Below are 23,559 nucleotides of genomic sequence, written 5' to 3' on the forward strand. Positions count from 1 at the left end.
AATTTTCTGGCGACAGCAGATCCTGCAGAGGTTTTATTAATCTGTGCTCCATTCAGTTACAGATGATGGAAGCACGGTTCCCCTCCGAAAGGGCCAAAGTGGGTTTTGTCTCTCGTTACTCTCCCACAGGGCTTTGGAGTGGGCAACCCCTCTGTGGGAGCGCAATAACCTGGTAGTGGCTAATGCGGGTCTCTTTCTTAGAGCCCTAAAGAGTGTTTTCCTAGGTCCTCAGGTCACGCATGATACGGCTCTTAAGCTTCTTGCGTTGGTCCAGGGTGCGGCCACCGCCAGCCACTATGCCATCCAGTTCAGAACCTTAGCGGCTGAACTGGATTGGTCTGAGCGGTCGCTAATCCCGGTGTTCTGGAAGGGTCTGGCTGGGCATATTAAAGATGCCGGAGAGATTCCAACCTCTCTGGAAGAGTTAATCACTCTCGCTAACCGAATAGATTTGTGTCATGCAGAACGCAAGTTAGAGCTGGAGGTCTCCAGACCTCGGTTTCTGTTGGCACCTTAATTCTCTAGACCTATTTCCAAACCTGCGGCTCCTGACCCGGAGTCTGAGGCTATGGATATATCCCGGACTAAGTCTAAGTCCCCTAGTTTCCCACCTGCACATCTCTTGGAGTACCCCATTAATAAGGGTTTCAAGCGGTCGGGAAACGAAGGTGTCTAACCACCGTTGGAGGAGGTGTGTTAGATTCTGGGGCTTCTTCCTCAAAATTATTGTATGAGGTGAGGTTGTTCTTCGGAACAACGATGGTTACTGCCAGGGCGTGGGTGGATTCTGGCGCCGATGACAATTTTTTGTCATCAACGTTTGCCCAGAAGCACGCCATTCCTATGGAGTTACTGCCAAAAACAATGAACATTAGGGTGGTCAACGGTTCACTGCTGGACACGCAAATCACTCACCAGTCGATTCCCCTCACCATGTCGTTTCCTCAGGGTCACTGGGAGGTTATCTCCTTCCTTATTATTCCTGGTGGATTAGAAGAGGTGCTATTGGGTCTTCCATGGCTATGTTGTCACACTCCACACATTGACTGGAATACGGGGAGAATTTCTTCCTGGGGTGAGAATTGTGTTTCTCAGTGTATGGTTACGGCCGCCCGGAGGGTAGTCTCAGAGCCTTCTACCGACTTGTCTGCTCTTCCTGTGCAATATCAGTGTTTTGCAGATGTCTTTTCCAAAAAGGCTGCAGAGACTTTACCTCCCCACCGACTGTATGACTGTCCTATTGATTTGGTCCCCGGCACGGAGCCTCCTAGCGGTAGGGTTTATCCCCTGTCTGTCCCCGAGACCCAGGCCATGTCAGATTATATCAAAGAGAACTTGGTCCGGGGGTTTATCAGAAAATCGGTCTCTCCTGCTGGAGCTGGGTTATTCTTCGTCCAGAAGAAAGAGGGTGATTTACGTCCCTGCATTGATTACAGAGGATTAAATGCCATCACCATCAAAAATAAATACCCTCTGCCCCTTATTTCTGAAGTGTTTGACAGGTTGCGAGGGGCTAACATCTTCACAAAATTGGACCTGCGAGGGGCATATAATCTTGTGCGAATCCGTGAAGGTGACGAGTGGAAAACAGCTTTTAACACTCGTGATGGTCATTACGAGTATCTCGTCATGCCCTTCGGGTTATGCAATGCTGTTTTTCAGGATTTTGTCAATGATATCTTTCGGGATTTACTGCTATCATCCATGGTAGTCTATCTTGATGATATCTTTATTTTTTCCCCGGACCTCTCCACACACAGAGAGGATGTTCGCAGAGTTTTCGAACGCTTGCGTGCAAATTCTCTGTATTGTAAGCTGGAGAAATGCCTGTTCGAACGAGAATCTCTACCGTTCCTGGGCTACATCATATCCAGTAAGGGATTGGCCATGGACCCACAAAAATTGGTGGCGGTACAGAACTGGCAGGAGCCCCATTCCCTTAAAGCGGTACAACGCTTCATGGGATTTATCAACTACTACTTCTTCCTGGAGGTCGACACTTCCTGTGTCGGAGCAGGAGCGGTTCTCTCTCAAAAGAATGAACAGGGTCGGACAAGACCATGTTTTTTCTTCTCCAAGACCTTCTCTCCAGCAGAGAGGAATTATATGATTGGGGACAAAGAATTACTTGCTATTAAGATGGCTTTTTCGGAGTGGAGGTGTCGCGCACAGGGGATGGGGACGACTCGGCGCCCGGGCCTTGTTGTTTGGTTTTGGGGGGATGTCGCGGCAGTCGGATCCCGGGGCCGTACCCTGGGCCTCTCTTTAAAAGGGTGGATAATTATGTGAAAGTTCGTGACGCCACCTGTGGTGTCTGGTGAGGATCACCAGCACTGCGGCAGCCCACTGAGGCCGGTGTTAAGGCAGCTTGGGTGGTATAGCTCTCCACAGGTGGAGCTAGGCCTCAGGGCAGCGTAGGAGAAGGGGGAATGCAGGACAGGGTGACCCAGCCAGGCCTGAAGAAGGATAGGCAGACACACAGTTCACTTCAGTACCTTTTACTGATGGATGTTCAGGCACATTCCGGAGCACTGTAGGGTGAAGGGTGCATTTCAGGATCCTCCCCAGTGAGCGGGTATAGGGCCTCCTGTTTCTTGCCTTTGTGTAGTAAGTTTCTGACCTGCCTGGAGCTAGGCCTAACTTTCTTTTCTGTCCTACACTGGCTGACTTTGTGGTAGGGCCTTCCTTCTCTTGGAGTACACGCTCCCAGCTTGCGGGGCCTCCGTGACTCCTGGCTCTGTTACTTATCAGCTCTTGGGTGATCCTGGGACCTAAAGTCTTCCAGGGGTCTCCGGTTGTCTCTACAGGGGGGAATACGGCCCTGTAGACGTGGACCCGGTGTCCGGTATATGTTTTCTGGGGAGAGCTTGTACAGCTCCTCTGCACCCAATGCTACTCACTCCTCTAGCCTTCGGCCTCGCTCGGGGCCCTCACTAGGCTATACACACTAGCGGCAGCTTGCCGCGCTTCACCGCTCTTATGGCTTCGGCACGCCTTGGGCTCTAACTGAGCTCACTGAGTCTGTAATGACCTGACAACCTCTCTGGCTGCAGCAGACTGACTAACTACCTAGCTCCACATTCCCTATTTATATCCCTGACGGGCTCCCTCTGGTGGACTGAGGTGGAAGGTGGAGGTGTGTGTATTCTCTGAGAGCCTCTTGTGGAGGAATCCGTCCATGCACCCCTCTAGGATCTGTGGCACTAATGCGCAGCAGGGGCGCCACATTCCCCCCTAGCAAAGCTCAGCACTCCCGGGCTGAAGTAGATTTTGAAACAACATGAACAATAACAATCTTCCCTTTAAGGGAGGCACTTGCTTAAACGTTACATATAAAGCAGTATAAATAATAAATAGATATATACAACTTAATAAGCAACCCCAGAATCCAAGTCTCTTGCGGTGAGGTTCCCAGATAGGATGTCCATCTCACAGGGAAGCGTACTTGTTGGCTTGAGGGACCTGTCCCAAATCCTCAACGTAGGCCCTGGGGTGGCTGCAGGGCATGGAGATCCTGAGTTGGACCTCCGGTAGAGCCCCACCCAGACAGGTTTTCCTTCTGAGGTCACCTAAGGGGGCACTCCAGGGAGTGCAAATATTTACAAAGGAAAGTCTTTGGGCTGCACACAGTCCTCAGCCACAGAGTTCTTAGGTACCCATACGGGCAATGAGATGTAAATAGGTAAAGTGTCCATAACACTTGAATTGTCCATTATAAGCAAAACACATATTCATAAGTACGTATTCATGAAAATACACAATATAATACAATACAAGGCTATATAATTCCCCAGGGGTAACTATCTACACTTGTCAGAGTTTCCTTCTTACTCTCTGTACCTGACAGGAATCTGACCTTTGGTACTTCGTATGGACCTGTGTGGTACTGGAATGCGTGAGGCACTAGTACTTGCACTACCTCACATTCTGTCAGTACTAGGTGTGGAGGGGCTGCTAGACTGCCTTGGCCTCTCTGCGGGACTGGCAAGTATACCATTAGCTGGGCCTTCTTGCTCTGCTCCAGCCGGGGATCCTTCTTGAGCAGGCTCTTCTGGGGCACCTACAGGTTCTTCTTGCTGTGGATAGAAGGTGATTTCAGGTATGATTACTGCTCCTCCTAGTTGGGGCCAATCAGCCGGGAAATCTCCTAAGTCAGTGTGTATTACTGCTTCTCTAGGCTCCTCCGGTACGGTGAGAGGCACTTCATCTTGGGGCTTTAGCAGACCTGGACACAACTTCAGATGGTCCCTGGATACTGTTGCAGTCTTTCTTCCTCCGTCTCTACTAATTAGACAGGTCTTCCTATTATCAAATCTTGAATTCAACACAGTGTAGGGTTCTCTCTCCCACTGGTCATCAAGTTTGTGGCTTCTTCTCTTCCTCTTTAACACTACTTCACCAGGTGTGAAGGGTTCTGCTGGCGCACTTTTGTTGTAGTGGGCTTCCTGCTTGTCCCTCACCCGAGTGAGACTGTCTTCGACACAGGCTTGTACTCTTCTGTACTGCTCCTGTCTGGTCGTGTCCCAGTCCTCAGTGGTCACATCCGCTTCTGGTTCTACAACACCGAGCTCCAGGTCCATGGGCAACTTTCCTGGTCTTGCTCGCATGAGATATGCTGGAGTGCAGTTGGTGGAACTTACTGGTATGTGATTGTACAGATCTACTAGGTCAGGTAGTAGGTCTGGCCACTGGTTTCTCTCCTCTAGTGGTATAGTCTTCAGCAGGTCGATGATGATGTTATTCATCTTTTCACAGAGACCGTTGGTTTGTGGGTGGTACGGTGTAGTTCTGATCTTTTTACACCCGTACAAATGGCAGAACTCTTTGAACAACTCAGCCTCAAAGGCCGGGCCTTGGTCCGTCAGCACCTGCTCAGGGTATCCATGGGGTCTGAAGAAACACGCCTGGAACGTTTTTGCTGCTGTCTCTGCCGTCAGGTCTTTGACGGGGGCGACCACCAGGAACCTGGAGTAGTGATCCACCATGGTCAGGGCATAGGAGTACCCTGACCTGCTTTGTTACAGCTTGACATGGTCCAGGGTCACGATCTCCAGGGGTCGAGTCGTCTTGATGGGTTGCAGGGTTGCCTTCTGGCTGCTGTAGTCTTTTCTTCTGAGGCTACAGGGTCCACAGTTTCGGCATCACCACTCAATGGAGCTGCGCATTCCTACCCAGTAGATTTGACACTTCAGCAGGGTCTCTAGCTTCTTCCAGACAAAGTGCCCCGCCTGATCGTGGTAGGCCTCCAACACCATTTGGATGTCTGTCTTGGGGACCACTATCTGCCATACCATCTCATGGGTTTTTGGATTGACGTACCTCCGGCACAGCTTCTCACGGTAGATAAACAGCCGGCTTCTCTCGTTCCACAGCTGCTTGGCTTGGAGAGACGCTTCTTTCTCCAGGGAGGAACCTTCTTGGGTTATCAGCTCTTTAATACGGCTGACAACCGGGTCACTGTCCTGGGTCTCTTTCCAGCTGTGGTGAGGCAAAGGGTTTAACGTCTTCCCGCGCTGCCTCCTGGAGGCTCGTTGCTCGTGGATCATCCTATTCCGGTGAAAGGCAGGTAGCTCAATCTCCTCCAGGTCATCCACTTCTTCTTCAGTGTCTGACTGGTGAGGCATCCTGGACAGGGCATCGGCGTTGGCATTCTTACGGCCCGCCCGGTATTTAATTGTGAATTGGTAGTTTGACAGCCGAGCCATCCATCGCTGCTCCATGGCTCCTAGCTTGGCTGTTTCAAGATGGGTCAAGGGGTTATTGTCAGTGTAGGCAGTGAACTTGCTGGAGGCTAGGTAGTGCTTGAACCTTTCAGTGATGGCCCAGACCAAGGCCAGGAACTCTAACTTAAAGCTGCTATAGTTCTCTGGGTTCCTCTCAGTCGGGCGGAGCTTCCTGCTTGCGTATGCGATCACTTTCTCTTGGCCATTCTGCTTCTGACTTAGGACAGCTCCCAGTCCTTCATTGCTGGCATCAGTATACAGCAGGATAGGTTGGCTGTAGTCAGGGTAGGCTAGGATCTCGTCGCCTGTCAGGATCTCCTTCATCTCCAGAAATGACTCTGCTTGCTCCTTACCCCAGTGGAACGGGGGATTTCTGCCTTTGGGGGACTGTCCTAACAGGAATTCTTGCAGAGGCGCTGCTTTCTTAGTGTAGTCTTTTACAAACCTCCGGTAGTATCCTACTAGTCCCAGGAACTGACGCACCTCCTTGAGGTTCTTCGGCTCCGGCCACTTCTCGATGGCAGTGACCTTCTCTGGGTCTGGTGCTACCCCTTCTGGACTGACAATGTGCCCCAGGTACTGTACCTTCCTCTTGAGCAGGTCGCACTTTGAGGGCTTCAGCTTCATCCCGTACCGGGACAGCGACTCAAATACCTCCGCCAGGTGCTTCAAGTGGTCCTCATATGTCTTGGAGTACACTATCACGTTATCCAGGTATAGTAACACAGTCTCAAAGTTGCAGTGTCCCAGGCAGCACTCCATCAATCTCTGGAACGTTCCGGGGGCATTGCAGAGTCCAAACGGCATACTGTTGAACTCGCAGAGTCCCATCGGGGTGGTGAAAGCCGTTTTCTCCCGTTCCTCCTCAGCCACATCTATTTGCCAGTACCCACTAGTGAGGTCAAGGGTGGAAAAGTAATTTGCAGACTTTAAGGTAGCCAGGGATTCTTCAATACGTGGTAAAGGGTATGCATCTTTATGTGTAATGCGATTTACTTGTCTGTAATCTACACACATTCTCATGCTTCCATCCTTTTTCCCGACTAGCACTAGGGGAGCTGCCCAGGGACTACAATTATCCCTTACTACCCCTGCCTTCTTCATGTCGTGCAACATCTCCTTGGCTTTCTGGTAGTATGCTGGTGGTATAGGCCTGTAACGTTCTTTGATGGGTGGATGATCACCTGTGGGGATGTGATGTTGTACCCCCTTAATCCTCCCAAAGTCAAGTGGGTGCTTGCTGAATACCTGCGCGTATTCTTGAACCACCCGGTGTACACCCTGCTTCTGATGGGCAGGAGTGGTGTCTGTCCCAACATGAAGCTGTTGACACCAATCCTCCACCTGGGTTGCCAGGTCATTATCCTCCACCTGGTCTGGGGAGGTCAAGGACAACGCCGTGTGAATGGAGTTGTTATTTACAGCGTGTAACTTGGCAACAGTGGCATAGCGTGGTAATGTGACCTCATCTTCCCCATAGTTGAGAAGACGGACGGGCACCCTCCCATTGCGTACATCCACTACCCCTCTGGCAGTTAAGAGTGTAGGTCTGTGCTCGGAGCTAAGGGGTTCTACTACCGCCTGGTAGCTCTGTCCTTTAAGACCTATTGCTGCTCTACACGAGATAAGCATTTCACTCATTGGGGGAATCACAATGGGTATGGGGTCTGTTACCCGCACATTACCAATCTCACCACCGGATAGCTTTACTTGCTGCTGGTACACCAGGGCTCGGATCTCCTTCTGGATCACTCTCCTCTGCCCTGGTCTGGCGGCGTTAGCGAGCTGTTAGAGCAAAAACACCACTTCCTCCAAACAGTTACCAACAATGTTAGTGCCTAGTACCATATTCATTCCTGAGTCATCAGAGAAAGTCTCTACTACAATGAGTCCCTGGTCCTTCAGCTCCACTCTCCCCACCTTTACCGTCACATCCTTAACCCCAACTAGGCTAAGAGGGAGGCCGTTAGAGGCATAAACCGAAAAATCTGGGTTTCGGGGTTTGGAGACTGTCCATGGACCAGTATCTCTTGTAAAGGACATCAGGCATAATTGTTACCTGAGATCCAGTGTCCAGCAAGGCAGGTATCGCAATGCCGTCCAGGATTATGGACAGGAAAGGTCTTCTTCCCACATACCTGCTGTGCCAGTCTGAGGGGCCTGCTGAGTCTATTCCTGGGTTTTGGCCCTTGGACCCAGGGTTTTCTCGTTTAAAGGACAGCTCTGGATGGTATGACCTGACTTGTGGCAGCGGTGGCAAACAGGGTCCCTCGGTGGACGGCGTTGGTCGCTGATCCTCCCAGGGGGTGGCGTTGTCCTCTTCCTCCTTCTCATCCAGGGGACATCCTCAGGGCTGTCGGCAAGCAGGATCCTTCCTTCCTCCTCGGGCTCCGTCCTCAGCTGCAGGGCACTCAGCATAGTGCTCAGGGTTTTGCTCAACTGACGCACTTCAGAGCGCAGGCTGTCCAGCTCACTAGGGGACGTTGCTGGAACCTTGGCTTCAGCAGCCACCGGGGAAAAGTTGGATGCTGCAGGCACTGGGGTGGCCCCACCCTGGCAACATTGGATAGCAGTTGTTTCCAGGGGCTGCAGTCCTTTTATAGCCATGTCCTTAAGGGTGTCAAAGGTGGCATCTGGATGATCCAGGGACCACCAGCGCACAGTCCTGCTCTCCTCTTGGGACCTCAGTCCCCGGATAAATTGTACTTTCAGCATTTTATTTTCATCATTGATGCTGGTTGGACTGACCTGTTTCAGAGCCCGCAGGGCTCCTTGCAAACGCCAGGCATAGTCCCGAACACTGTCCTCCGGTTGCTGAGAGTAGTTGTAGAACCTCATCCGGAGGTCTGTCTCAGTACGATTCTCAAAGACAGTCTGTAACTTTTTAAAGATTGCAGACACTGACTCCTGGTCTGCGGCCGACCAGGTTACTACTTCTCGCTCCGCAGCACCAGTCAATTGTCCTAATACAACAGCAGCTCTTTGCTTACATGTCATAGAGTACATGTCCAGTATACCGCATATTTTCCTTTTATATCCAGACAGGGTATCTGGTTTGCCGCTGTACTGGGGGAGCCACTTCGCTCCAGGGATGTGTGGCGCCCCTGAGGGTTCGGTCGCCACAGAAGTATTGCATCTCACCCAGAGGTGTGGTATCTCACTCTCAGGTAAGGAAGGAGTACAGCTCAGGACCCTAACACCTGCATTCACTACACCACATTTCAGAGGGCAGGGCGAGATTGCTCCTACGGGAGAGCACAGTCCCTGGTCCCTGGCTGGAGTGGGGGGGAACCACCTAGAGAGGGGGAACCATGTAGTGGATGGGGTGGAGGAAGTAGTTCCTGGGAGCACTTGAGTAGGAGTATATAGAAGGAAGCCATCTTGGGATGTAAGTCCAGACAGAGTGTTCAGTCAGAGGAGGAAAGTGACAGGAGCAGAGGCTCTGTATGAGCTCTGCTCCAGAAGCGGGGCTAGTCAGGAGGCCTGAGCCTGAGAGGAGAGGGAGCAGGAAGGCTCCAGGAACTAGGAGTGAAGGGACCCTAGGGGTACGGGCCGTGCAGAAAGCCACCCGTACGCCCGCTGCTACCAGGAGGTAGAGGGGTCAGGCCATATAAAGGGAACCGGTACCTCAACTAGTGGAGAACTGCAAGGCTCAGCTAGAAACCGGAGGCTGCAGCACTTTATGTACTGTAAGCCGAAAGTCCACACCAGTCCCACTAAGAAGGTAGCCACATAGGACCCAGGGGACGGAACACACGTCGCCCGCCAAGGCCCGAGGATACCAGATTGAAGTGTCACTAGGTGTGAGGTGCAGGGAAGAGGCCAGAGAAAGGACACACAGAAGGGGGTCCTGCAAAGTACTCCGGAGCTATCTGGGGGTGGACTGAGCCCCTCACAGAGTAAACACAGGACGACGTGGGAAGTCTGCAGTGATGACTTGGAATGAAACAACTGTGAGTAAAGGACCTGAGACTGCATCCCACTGACTCCGTGTTAATTACTGACTCCCTGCACAACAATTAGCACCATCATCCACTCACACTGCCCTGAAGCTACACTCTTCCTGTGGGGAGTAATAATACCCTTGCTGCAATACCACCAGCTTCAGAGGACTGTTCCGCAGTGGCGGCATTAGCCGCATTCCACAGGTGGCGTAGTCGGACATTATAAACCTACATATAAATCTCCCTTGGGTTGACCGCCCTGGGTCACGGACCGGGTCACCGCCACTGTGACTACAGCCCCCAGCATCTACCGACCCGGCACCGGGTACCCCACGGCCCAGGGGGCGCGTCAATTTTGGCGTAGTCGGCAGGATTTCGTGCCCGTTGCCACCGGGTACTGTGCGCCTTCACAAACTGTGTCGCATACCGTGGTGAAGTTTTCCCAACAATTGCCGCTGTTTCCCGCCATTGTCTGCCATTTTTGGGTCGCCGCGTGGGAAGAAGAGGGGCGTAACCGCTGGAAGCGCGCGAAGCCCGAGCCCCACCTCACGCACTGACGCAGCGCCAGGTCCTGGAAGGAGCCCCGGCGAACGCTGACGTCAGACGCGTGCGACGCCAGGTCCTAAAAGGAGACCATTGCCTGCGGAACTGCGGCCTACGAGAAGCAAAGTGAAAGAAGGTAGGCCACGGTTCACTAGGGGGGAGGAAGACGCCGGACATGGAGGGAAGTCCAGCTACAAGCGCGACCGCTGCCACGGTAATGCCGTTCTCCATGCCATACATACCGGGAGCAGCGTGGCTCCCCCAGTACTCAGGAGAGTCACACACCTTGATCACCTACCACCAGGAGGTGGCATCCTTTTCACCAGAACCTGTAGAGGCTGATGCACATACTCTAGACAATGCCCCGTCTACAGACCTGCACCTTCAGGTCCAAGAGCTGACTAAAAGTGTGGCTGCATTAACCGAAACCGTGCAAACCATGCAAGTGTCCCCAAATGCTGAGGACCCGGCAGGGTCAGTCGGCAAGGATAAGGAGTGTCCCGATAGGTTTCCCTTAGAGGTGCTGGCAGGAGAGGTCGAGCAGACCCCATCGATCCCCGAGCTGGAAGTATCCCGGGACACGTTTGGGACGGCTCAGCTACAGGATCCCACCCTGACTCAGGCGAGGGAAAGGGTGGTAGATGTAAATGGCGTAGCCCAACAGCCTAATGCAGATACTGTATTTCCACGCATGGTAGTCAACGGAGAGTTGATCTATAGGATAGATAAGATCAGGGACGAGGTCGTGGAACAGTTGGTAGTACCTCAGTCGTACCGTCGGGTGGTTCTAGATTTGGCACACACACACTTGCTGGGTGGACACTTAGGGGAAAACAAAATGCAAGAACGTATCTTGCAGCGGTTCTTTTGGCCTGGGGTTTACGCGGAGGTCAAAAGGTACTGCGAATCCTGCCCCGAGTGTCAGTTAACCTCATCCACCGCAAGTTTCTGTAGCCCATTGGTACCCCTGCCAGTGATAGAGGTACCTTTTGAACGGATTGCAATGGATTTGGTAGGGCCCATTGTAAAATCCGCCCGTGGCCACCAACATATACTGGTGGTCATCGACTAAGCCAACCTGTACCCGGAGGCTATACCACTACGCCACACCTCGGCAAAACTGATTGCACGGGAGCTGTTTACCATGTTCTGTCGCCTTGGACTACCTAAGGAGATCCTGACGGATCAGGGGACCCCTTTTATGTCCAAAGTGACAAGGGAACTGTGAAATTGCTAAATATTAAACAATTGCGCACCTCGGTGTACCACCCTCAAACAGACGGGCTAGTAGAACGGTTCAATAAAACCCTCAAGTCCATGTTAAAAAAGGTGGTTTCTAAGGACGGAAGGGATTGGGACATGTTGCTACCCTATTTGATGTTCGCCGTCCGTGAGGTACCCCAGGCTTCCACAGGGTTCTCTCCCTTTGAGTTATTGTACGGCAGACACCCTAGGGGTCTGTTGGACGTAGCCAAAGAGACATGGGAACAAGAGCCGACTCCACATAGGAGTATAATTGAACACGTGGCTAGTATGCAGGACCGAATCGCGGCGGTCATGCCCATCTTGAAAGAACATCTGTTAGATGCCCAGGCACCCCAGAGGCGCACATATAATAAAAGAGCCAGAGTCAGGTCTTTTAACAAGGGTGATCGGGTGTTAGTACTGGTACCCACAGCCGAGAGTAAGCTCATGGCTAAGTGGCAAGAGCCATATGAGATTCGAGAAAAAGTGGGGGAGGTAAATTACCGGGTGTATCAGCCCGGAAGGAGGAAACCTGAGCAGCTTTACCATGTAAACCTGCTAAATCCTTGGAAAGATCGAGAGTGTTTAGTTACAGACGTCACCCCGGGCATATCACCAGAGAGTTCTCTACCTTCAGCCAGGGAAGCGTCCTAGGGGGAGGTCAGGATAAGTGATGCCCTCACTAAACAGCAGCGACGGGAGGCTTGCTCGCTGGTGCAGCACAATACCGACGTGTTCTCAGAGCTACCAGGTAGGACTACGGTTATCCAACATGACATTGTCACCGAACCTGGGGTAAGGGTGCGAATAAGACCGTACCGGGTACCCGAAGCCCGGAGGCAAGCAATCACGGCTGAGGTAAAACAAATGCTTCAGTTAGGCGTCATAGAGGAATCCCTGAGTGAGTGGGCTAGCCCCATCGTACTGATTCCAAACCAGACGGATCGTTACGCTTCTGTAACGATTTCCGGAAATTTAATGAAGTGTCAAAGTTTGACCTTTATCCAATGCCCATGGTGGATGAGCTGATTGAGAGACTGGGGCAGGCCCAGTACTTTACCACGCTCGATCTCACCAAGGGTTACTGGCAGGTACCTCTCACAGATTCGGCGAAGGAAAAGACCGCCTTTGTAACTCCGGAGGGGCTATACCACTATGTGGTCTTGCCTTTTGGGTTACATGGGGCCCCGGCTACATTCCAGAGGTTGATGGACATAGTGCTCAAGCCTCATCAGCAGTATGCGTCCGCGTATCTAGATGATATTATCATCTTTAGCACCGACTGGCATGAAGTGACCGCGGGCAAGGCCGCGCATTGGTATCTATGATCTGGCCCAGCAAGATCCCCACACACAGACTCTATCTTGATAACCGTATCTTTACTCGTATACATTTTTAACACAGCAAAGAAAAACAATAAATGACAACCGTAAATATGCACAGTAATAACGTGTACTGATAAGCTGATCCTCACTGTCCCTACTCACACGTTACCAGTCCTTTACTCCAGAAGGATGTGTCCCCCGTCGCAGGCCTGTCTGTCTTTGCAGGAGGGCGTCCCAGACGGAAAAAAAACAGGAACAGCAGAATTCGCGGAAAGAAAGGAAGGGATACTTCGGCCTCTCGCCAGAGGTCCCGCTTACAGTCTCTCTGATCCGGATAGAAGCTCTGGTGGGTCCCCTTATGTAGTCCACACTCCAGTAGCAGGGAGTGTAACAGCTGAATCCTTCAGCAGTGCAGAAGCTGGGGAAGGCTCTGAGGATAAGGTGTCAGATAAAAGAAATCACGTTGAGAGTCTCTCCTGTGCCACACACGAGGGCCTGCACACCGTCCTGGCTCTTTTCACAGACCACAGCAGACTCTTCGCGCGCTTTTTCCTGCTTCCCACTTTGGTCACATGACTCTCTAGGGCGGGACACAGGAGGCTCAGTCTTTTTCTCTGTCATCACACCCTGCGCAGGTGCAACCTCTGGCCACAAGGTGGCAACATCATCCTGTGTAATCACTTCTGTAACAGGCTCTATATCAATTATCACAGAACAGCCAGAGCCTGCCAGCTCACTACAGGCATACGCACCTATCACAGGTACAAGCGGTGCTGGATTCTCTAAGAGCCGCGGGGTTAACGGCAAACCCCAAAAAATGTGCGATAGGGCTAGAGGAAGCCCGATATTTGGGGTATGTGATAGGCCGAGGAGCTATCAAGCCCCAAATCAATAAAGTTGAGGCCATAAAAAACTGGCCTAAACAGTCAAGTACAAAACAGGTGAGGGCGTTCCTTGGCATCCTTGGGTATTACCGCCGGTTTATACCTAATTTTGCTGGGCGAACGGCGGCCCTGACCGATCTCTTGAAAGGAAAAAAATCGGTAATGGTTCGGTGGAACCCTCAGGCAGAAGAAGCTTTTCAGTCCATGAAGTTGGCTCTGTGTGGACAGCCAGTCCTCATCAGCCCCAACTTCAAGGAAACCTTCATTGTACAGACAGATGCCTCAGAGGTAGGCCTAAGGGCGGTATTGTCACAAAAAGTGAATGGTGAAGAGCACCCGGTCACCTACTTGAGTAGAAAACGTGTCCCGGCAAAGAAAAACTATAGCGTGGTAGAGAAGGAGTGTTTGGCTATTAAGTGGGCCTTGGAATCACTACGTTATTATTTACTCAGACATCAGTTCCGCTTGGTGACGGACCACTCACCCTTGGTATGGATGAGGAATGCCAAGGAGAGGAATGCACGAGTCACCAGGTGGTTCCTGTCACTGCAAAATTTCAGTTTCTCTGTAGAACATCGCCCTGGGAAGTTGCAAGCAAACGCGGATGCCCTGTTCCGGGCACCCTGTATGGTGGCAAATGTTCAACCCCACAAGTTTGAACAGGGGGGGGGATATGTGAGGCAGTGACCGGGATCGTATACGAGGGACGTTATATATCCCCCAGAATGTGTACAGAGACCTATTAAATCCATTGGAGTGCATTGCAGTCACAGACACAGCTGCGGCTGCAATGCAGGAATGAAGGTGAGCAATGACCTGGTCAGACTACCTGGCTAAGACAGATTAAGTAAAACCCGGCAGGGCCTTCATTTATTGGAGGAGGTCACAGGAGGCAGTGGGGCGGCCTCCTCCCTCCAACCCAGGTTTTCCAGTGGCTCTTGCCACAGGTCCTTTAAAACCCCTGCACTAAGGATTAGTGTTGTTCTATGTTGGAACCTGCTAGGAGCATAGCAGGGAAGCCCAGCAGGATTGAGTGTGGCTGAACCCACGCCTGGGAACCCTCTGCACCTGTCAGGCTCTGAGCGGCCGGCACGGCCGTTGCCCACGGCAACCATTGTGTATGGACTTTCTGTTAACCCGGCTGCGAACCGGAGGACTTTCTGTTAACCCGTGAGTTGCTGAAATAAAAGCTGTTTATGTTGGACTTGCTTGGGTCACTGCTTCAGTTACTGCACGGTGTGAACACCGCCGCCTTACAATGGTAACTGCAACGTTTACGAAAATGTGCCTCCCATAAAGGGAAGAAGTTTTCTGTTTATAATCTTCTATGTGAACGCGTTGTAAAAATTTTTGCATGTCTTAAAATGCTTTGTCTTTTGCTCTGTTCCAGCCCGCGGACGTGCTGTGTTTTACCAGGGGGGGGTGTGGCGCCCCTGAGGGTTCGGTCGCCACAGAGGTATTGCATCTCACCCAGAGGTGTGGTATCTCACTCTCAGGTAAGGAAGGAGTACAGCTCAGGACCCTAACACCTGCATTCACTACACCACATTTCAGAGGGCAGAGTGAGATTGCTCCTACGGGAGAGCACAGTCCCTGGTCCCTGGACCGGGTCATTGCCACTGTGACTACAACCCCCAGCATCTACCGACCCGGCACCGGGTACCCCACGGCCCAGGGGGCGCGTCAGATGTACGGTAGGGCCATGGGTATGACAGGGGTTACAGGCCCTGCTGGTGGGGCGGCTGCTCCGGCCTGCTCGGCGTCGAGCTCGGGTTGAACATCAGGGCGGTTAACCGGTGCTCCGGCGTTGTGCTGTTCCTCGGACATTCTGGCGCCCCCCCAGCGAACCGTGGCCTACCTTCTTTTCTTTTCTTCCGGTAGGCCTCAGCTCCGCAGGTGATGGTCTTCTTCAGGACCTTGCGTCGCTTGCATCCTACGTCTGGCGCTTTCTGGTTTGACGTCGAGACGTGGGGCGTGTCCGGGGCTTCGCGCGCTTTTGCAGGTACGCCTCTCAGTTCCCCGCGGTTACACCCTTCTTCCCGCTCGGCGGCCAAACAATGGCGGCAATCTTCGCCACAGTTAAATACACAGTTTTTGATTAAAGGCGCACAGTACCCGGTGGCAACGGGCACAACACTCCGTCGTTGCCGCGGGCACGGAATTCTGATTGTGACGCCAGGAAAGAGAAATGTCGCCCCCAGGGGATGGGGACGACTCGGCGCCCGGGCCTTGTTGTTTGGTTTTGGGGCGATGTCACGGCAGTCGGATCCCGGGGCCGTACCCTGGGCCTCTCTTTAAAAGGGTGGATAATTATGTGAAAGTTTGTGACGCCACATGTGGTGTCTGGTGAGGATCACCAGCGCTGCGGCAGCCCACCGAGGCCGGTGTTAAGGCATCTTGGGTGGTATAGCTCCCCACAGGTGGAGCTAGGCCTCAGGGCAGCGTAGGAGAAGGGGGAATGCAGGACAGGGTGACCCAGCCGGGCCTGAAGAAGGATAGGCAGACACACAGTTCACTTCAGTACCTTTTACTGATGGATGTTCAGGCACAATCCGGAGCACTGTAGGGTGAAGGGTGCATTTCAGGATCCTCCCCAGTGAGCGGGTATAGGGCCTCCTGTTTCTTGTCTTTGTGTAGTAAGTTTCTGACATGCTTGGAGCTAGGCCTAACTTTATTTTCTGTCCTGCACCGGCTGACTTTGTGGTAGGGCCTTCTCTTGGAGTACACGCTCCCAGCTTGCGGGGTCTCCCTGACTCCTGGCTCTGTTACGTATCAGCTCTTGGGTGATCCTGGGACCTGAAGTCTTCCAGGGGTCTCCAGTTGTCTCTACAGGGGGGTATACGGCCCTGTAGACGCAGACCCGGTGTCCGGTATATGTTTTCTGGGGTGAGCTTGTACAGCTCCTCTGCCCCCAATGCTACTCACTCCTCTATCCTTCGGTCTCGCTCGGGGCCCTCACTAGGCTATACACACTAGCGGCAGCTTGCCGCGCTTCACCGCTCTTATGGCGTCGGCACGCCTTGGGCTCTAACTGAGCTCACTGAGTCTGTACTGACCTGACAACCTCTCTGGCTGCAGCAGACTGACTAACTACCTAGCTCCACCTTCCCTATTTATATCCCTGACGGGCTCCCTCTGGTGGACTGAGGTGGAAGGTGGAGGTGTGTGATGCTCTGAGGGCCTCTTGTGGAGGAATCCATCCATGCACCCCTTTAGGATCTGTGGCACTAATGCGCAGCAGGGACGCCACAGAGGTACCTCTTGGAGGGAGCTAAACATCCTTTCGTGGTATATTCCAATCAAAAATCTCTCGTACCTACAGACGGCGCAGTGTCTTAACCCGAGGCAGGACAGGTGGTCTCTTTTCTTTTCTCGATTCAATTTTTCCATTCACTTTTTAAAAGGGGTGAAGAACCCTCAGGCGGATGCTTTGTCCCGGTCCATGGATACGGCTGAGGACGATGACGAGCCCAGGCTTATCGTTCCTCCGGAAAGTATGCGGATGGTGGCTCCAGTGTCCCTAAATCAGGTTCCCCCCGGGAGGATGTTCTTTCCTCCTAATTTACAAAATGAGGTGCTCTCCTGGGCACATGCCTCTAAGATCGGAGGTCATTTTGGGGTTAAACTTACCACGGAGTTTCTCCAACGGTCATATTGGTGGCCTCGGTTGCCCCAGGACGTTAAGGAATATGTTCAAGCGTGTGTCTCCTGTGCGAGAAATAAATCATCCCGTCAGAGGCCGGCTGGTCTTCTTCATCCGTGGCGGATAGACCTTGGGAGCTGGTTGGGATGGATTTCATTGTCGAGTTACCTAAGTCCCGGGGAAACACAACAATATTGGTGGTTTCTGACCATTTTTCTAAGATGGTTCACCTGCTTCCTCTTCCTAGGGTTCCTTCTTCCCGGGTTCTGGCATCACTGTTCATTCGTCACGTTTTCCGTCTCCACGGAATGCCTGTGTAATGCACACGCCCGGGCTGAGCGGCGTGTGCGTGTGATTGTAGTGATTCCACTGGACCGTGCCGGAGAGTGAATGCCTGGAGGGGCTTAACTAGGTATTCACCCGATCCGACCAGGGTCGCACGACGGCATACGACGCCAGTGCACCAAGGAGGAACCGAGCAGAGGGACCAGGTGCTACTCCAGGACAGACCCCGGACACGGCTGTTGACCCACACAGGGGAATACAGGAACAGACTGGTAGGCTGGCATACAGACTGGTGGGTATAGGCAGGCACGACTGGTATGCAGGCAGGCGGGTATGCAGGCAAGGGGGTACAGGCATGCACAGCTAGAGTGCAGACAGGGAGGCACTAGCAGGTAGGAACACAGGCGGGATAGGACTCAGTACACACTGGGACTCAGGAACAATACAGGCAGAGGGGTACAGGCAAGCACAGCTAGAGTGCAGACAGGGAGGCACTAGCAGGTAGGGACACTGGCGGGATAGGACCCAGTACACACTGGGACTCAGGAACAGAACCACAGATGTGGCGGACAAACACAGCAGAGTGAGGCCGCCCAGAGAGGTGAGCGAGAACAGGGCAGGACAAGGCCGCCTGGAGCGGTGAGCAAGAGTAGAGCAGGACAAGGCCGCCAGGAGCGGTGAACAAAGGATCAGAGCTGAGCGAGACTGCCGGAGCAGTGAGCAAGAGTAAAGCAGGACGAGGCCGCCTGGAGCGGTGAGCAAGAGTGGAGCGAGACTGCCGGAGCAGCGAGCAAAAGGGTCAGAGCGGAGCAAGGCTGCCGGAGCAGCGAGCAAAGGAGTCAGAGCAGGCTAGAACCGCCGGAGCGGTAAGCAAAGGAGTCAGAGCAGACTAGAACCGCCGGAGCGGTGAGCAAAGGAGTCAGAGCAGACTAGAACCGCCGGAGCGGTGAGCAAAGGAGTAAGAGCAGGCAAGGCTGAGTAGGGGGGACAGGGCTCTGTTCACACGGAACAGACAGGAAGGGAAAGGCAGAGCCAGACACCCACAGGGTACTTGCAGTGAAGTAGCGAGTGGACCACAAACTCACAAACGGGAGTACAGAGACAACAGGCAGGAGTTAGGTATGAGTTCAGACTCTGCAGAAAAAGGAAAGGAACGGACATAGAGAAAAGACAGATGAAAGATAGGAGAGAGTACAGACTGGAACTGAGTGTACGGACGAGACCGACACTGCAGCGGGACACAGCAGCGGGTCTGGGAATACGGCCCCCAGAGAGGCGGGACGAACAGGCAAGGAGCGTGTTCAGACAGGACAGACAAGATACAGGAGCAGGTCTGGGTAATCGGCCCCCAGAGAGGCGGGACGAACAGGCAAGGAGCGTGTTCAGACAGGACAGACAAGATACAGGAACGGATCTAGGTAATCGGCCCCTAGAAGGCGGGAGGAACAGGCTAGGAGCGTGTTCAGACAGGCCTGGAAATACAGCCTCCAGGAAAGGCAGCAGGCAAGAGTACACAGACAGGACTCAGTTCAGACACGGGAACTGATACCGCAAGGCAGGAGACAAAGACAGGACTCAGCTCAGACACGGGAACTGATACCGCAAGGCAGGAGGCATAGACAGGACTCAGTTCAGACGCAGGAACTGATACCGCAAGGCAGGAGACAAAGACAGGACTCAGCTCAGACACGGGAACTGATACCGCAAGGCAGGAGACATAGAGAGGACTCAGTTCAGACACGGGAACAGATACCGCAAGACAGGAGACAAAGAACGGGACCTGGCACCTTCAGAGTGAAAGCACACACTGAATGAAACACTATGCTCAGGCAGGGATAGATGGGAGCAGCTGAGCTATATACCAGGTGACAGACAGCAATAGGCTGAGGATGCACAAGGGGTGTGACCCACAGCAGGTACAAAAAGCAGGAAGTGATCGGGCACCGCCCTTAAGCAGCAGAAACAGACACAAACAGACAGCATGGAGGGAAGCCAGAGAGACATTCTGGACTGGAGATCAAGTGCGCGCTCTTGCACAGTGGGAGATGGACCACCATGCAAGGACGCCGCCAGGTATGTTACAGTACCCCCCCCCTTACGCCCCCTCTTCTTCAGGCCTGCCAGAATCTTCCGCAGGGAATTCGAGGACCAGTCGTTCACTTCAAGAAGATCACTTCCACTGTCCACAGGAAAAACTGATCTCATCTGGTTAGCTAGGATGCTACCTCCTATCCAGCCATCCTCAGCAACAGACGAAACGGGTGGAGTACCAGGAACAGCACACAAGGAAATCTCTCTCCACATATTTTCAGGTGGCACCCCAGAGGGTACAGGAGACAACTGGAAGTCCTTCACCGGGTTGGAGGGGGACAGAGACTTGGGGGTAATCTCTGCTTCGAGGTACATCTTGTCAAGCTCACAGGAAGAAATAGACGGGTTATCAGGTACATAATGAGGAAAAGTCACTGTCTCTTTGTTATCTGGTGGTACCCCGGAGGATTCAGGAAACAACTGGAGGTCCTCCGCCGGGTCAGAAGAGTGCAGAGGCTCAGAGAAAACATCTGCTTCAGAGTACACTAGGTCGGACTCACTGGACGAAGCAGGCGAGGTATCGGGTACCGAGTATAGGAAAGTCTCTGTCCATTCACCACCAGGTGGCACCCCGAAGGGTTCTGGAGACAACTGGCGGTCCTCCGCCTGGTCAGAGGGGTGTAGAGACTCGGGAGTAACCACTGCTTCGGAGTACACTAGGTTGGACTCAGTGGACGAAGCGAGCGAGGTATCAGGTACAGAGTATAGGAGAGTCTCTGTCCTTTCGCTACCAGGTAGCACCCCGAAGGGTTCTGGAGACAACTGGAGGTCCTCCGCCTGGTCGGAGGGGTGTAGAGACTCGGGGGTAACTACCACTTTGGGGTACCCATTGTCAGGCTCACAGGACGAAGCGGACAAAGTATCGAGTACCGGGTGTAGAGAAGTCTCTCTCCATTTGTCATCGAGTGGTATCCCGGAGGATTCAGGAGGCAACAGGGGGTCCTCCACCAGGTAGTAGAGGTGCACAGACTCTGAGGTAACCACAGCTTTGGAGCATCCTTGGACATGCACACCGGTTAAAGTGGGTGAAGCATCTGAGGCCGGGTGCAGGAAGTTCTCCTGTGTGGAGTCTGGATGGGCAGAAGTCTCTTCGGGCAGGAGAACTGGTGCACTACCCACGCACATTACCCGTTGGGGCTTCTCAGGGATACAGGGAGATGAAGCTTCAGTAGGGACTTCAAGGTTGGGGTCAGGAGGTCTCAGGGAGGACAGACCCTGGCGTGACGGCTTGCCTCTACGTCTAGCACGTCTGGACTGCCTCTTGAGGTTGGGAGAAGTATTCCGGAAAGCGTAGTCACCCTGTGAGGATTCTGGGTGGGCAGTAGTCTCATTGGGCTGGAGGACTATTGCGCTACCCACACGCATTACCCGTCGGGGCTGCTCCGGGATATTGGGAAGTGAAGCTTCAGCAGGGGCTTCAGGGTTAGGGTCCTCGAAGACCATACGAAAGGCCACCAGGAAGGCCTGCAGGTCAAGGACGACAGGATCCCATGCTTCCCATAGGGGGGTGACCCATTTCAAGGCATCACCCGCTAGGTAGTCAATCATAAAGGCCACTTTAGCCCAATCGGAAGGAAAATAGAGAGGGTAGGCCTTAAAGTGTAGCATGCATTGCTCCACAAATGCACGACACTGTCTTGGATCCCCATAGTAACGTGGCGGATCCGCAGGAACGAGAGCTGATAGATCCATCTGGACGGTGCGTAATTCGCCTGGAACTCAGCTAAGGAAAAAAAAAATTTATTTATTTTAATGCATGTATTCGCTGGAAAACTTCTCAGAGAGCGAAGGCCGTGGGGCTCAACGGGAACCATGGCCTGAGCATGCTGTAATGCACACGCCCGGGCTGAGCGGCGTGTGCGTGTGATTGTAGTGATTCCACTGGACCGTGCCGGAGAGTGAATGCCTGGAGGGGCTTAACTAGGTATTCACCCGATTCGACCAGGGTCGCACGACGGCATACGACGCCAGTGCACCAAGGAGGAACCGAGCAGAGGGACCAGGTGCTACTCCAGGACAGACCCCGGACACGGCTGTTGACCCACACAGGGGAATACAGGAACAGACTGGTAGGCTGGCATACAGACTGGTAGGTATAGGCAGGCACGACTGGTATGCAGGCAGGCGGGTATGCAGGCAAGGGGGTACAGGCATGCACAGCTAGAGTGCAGACAGGGAGGCACTAGCAGGTAGGAACACAGGCTTGATAGGACTCAGTACACACTGGGACTCAGGAACAATACAGGCAGAGGGGTACAGGCAAGCACAGCTAGAGTGCAGACAGGGAGGCACTAGCAGGTAGGGACACTGGCGGGATAGGACCCAGTACACACTGGGACTCAGGAACAGAACCACAGATGTGGCGGACAAACACAGCAGAGTGAGGCCGCCCAGAGAGGTGAGCGAGAACAGGGCAGGACAAGGCCGCCAGGAGCGGTGAACAAAGGATCAGAGCTGAGCGAGTCTGCCGGAGCAGTGAGCAAGAGTAAAGCAGGACGAGGCCGCCTGGAGCGGTGAGCAAGAGTGGAGCGAGACTGCCGGAGCAGCGAGCAAAAGGGTCAGAGCGGAGCAAGGCTGCCGGAGCAGCGAGCAAAGGAGTCAGAGCAGGCTAGAACCGCCGGAGCGGTAAGCAAAGGAGTCAGAGCAGACTAGAACCGCCGGAGCGGTGAGCAAAGGAGTAAGAGCAGGCAAGGCTGAGTAGGGGGGACAGGGCTCTGTTCACACGGAACAGACAGGAAGGGAAAGGCAGAGCCAGACACCCACAGGGTACTTGCAGTGAAGTAGCGAGTGGACCACAAACTCACAAACGGGAGTACAGAGACAGCAGGCAGGAGTTAGGTATGAGTTCAGACTCTGCAGAAAAAGGAAAGGAACGGACATAGAGAAAAGACAGATGAAAGATAGGAGAGAGTACAGACTGGAACTGAGTGTACGGACGAGACCGACACTGCAGCGGGACACAGGAGCGGGTCTGGGAATACGGCCCCCAGAGAGGCGGGACGATCAGGCAAGGAGCGTGTTCAGACAGGACAGACAAGATACAGGAGCAGGTCTGGGTAATCGGCCCCCAGAGAGGCGGGACGAACAGGCAAGGAGCGTGTTCAGACAGGACAGACAAGATACAGGAACGGATCTAGGTAATCGGCCCCTAGAAGGCGGGAGGAACAGGCTAGGAGCGTGTTCAGACAGGCCTGGAAATACAGCCTCCAGGAAAGGCAGCAGGCAAGAGTACACAGACAGGACTCAGTTCAGACACGGGAACTGATTCCGCAAGGCAGGAGACAAAGACAGGACTCAGCTCAGACACGGGAACTGATACCGCAAGGCAGGAGGCATAGACAGGACTCAGTTCAGACGCAGAAACTGATACCGTAAGGCAGGAGACAAAGACAGGACTCAGCTCAGACACGGGAACTGATACCGCAAGGCAGGAGACATAGACAGGACTCAGTTCAGACACGGGAACAGATACCGCAAGACAGGAGACAAAGAACGGGACCTGGCACCTTCAGAGTGAAAGAACACACTGAATGAAACACTATGCTCAGGCAGGGATAGATGGGAGCAGCTGAGCTATATACCAGGTGACAGACAGCAATAGGCTGAGGACGCACAAGGGGTGTGACCCACAGCAGGTACAAAAAGCAGGAAGTGATCGGGCGCCGCCCTTAAGCAGCAGAAACAGACACAAACAGACAGCATGGAGGGAAGCCAGAGAGACATTCTGGACTGGTGATCAAGTGCGCGCTCTTGCACAGTGGGAGATGGACCACCATGCAAGGACGCCGCCAGGTATGTTACAGTACCCCCCCCCTTACGCCCCCTCTTCTTCAGGCCTGCCAGAATCTTCCGCAGGGAATTCGAGGACCAGTCGTT

This window comes from Phyllobates terribilis, unplaced genomic scaffold (assembly GCF_046119375.1).
Source record: "Phyllobates terribilis strain yellow unplaced genomic scaffold, ASM4611937v1 Scaffold_7__3_contigs__length_470593459, whole genome shotgun sequence".
Classification (NCBI taxonomy): Eukaryota; Metazoa; Chordata; class Amphibia; order Anura; family Dendrobatidae; genus Phyllobates; species Phyllobates terribilis.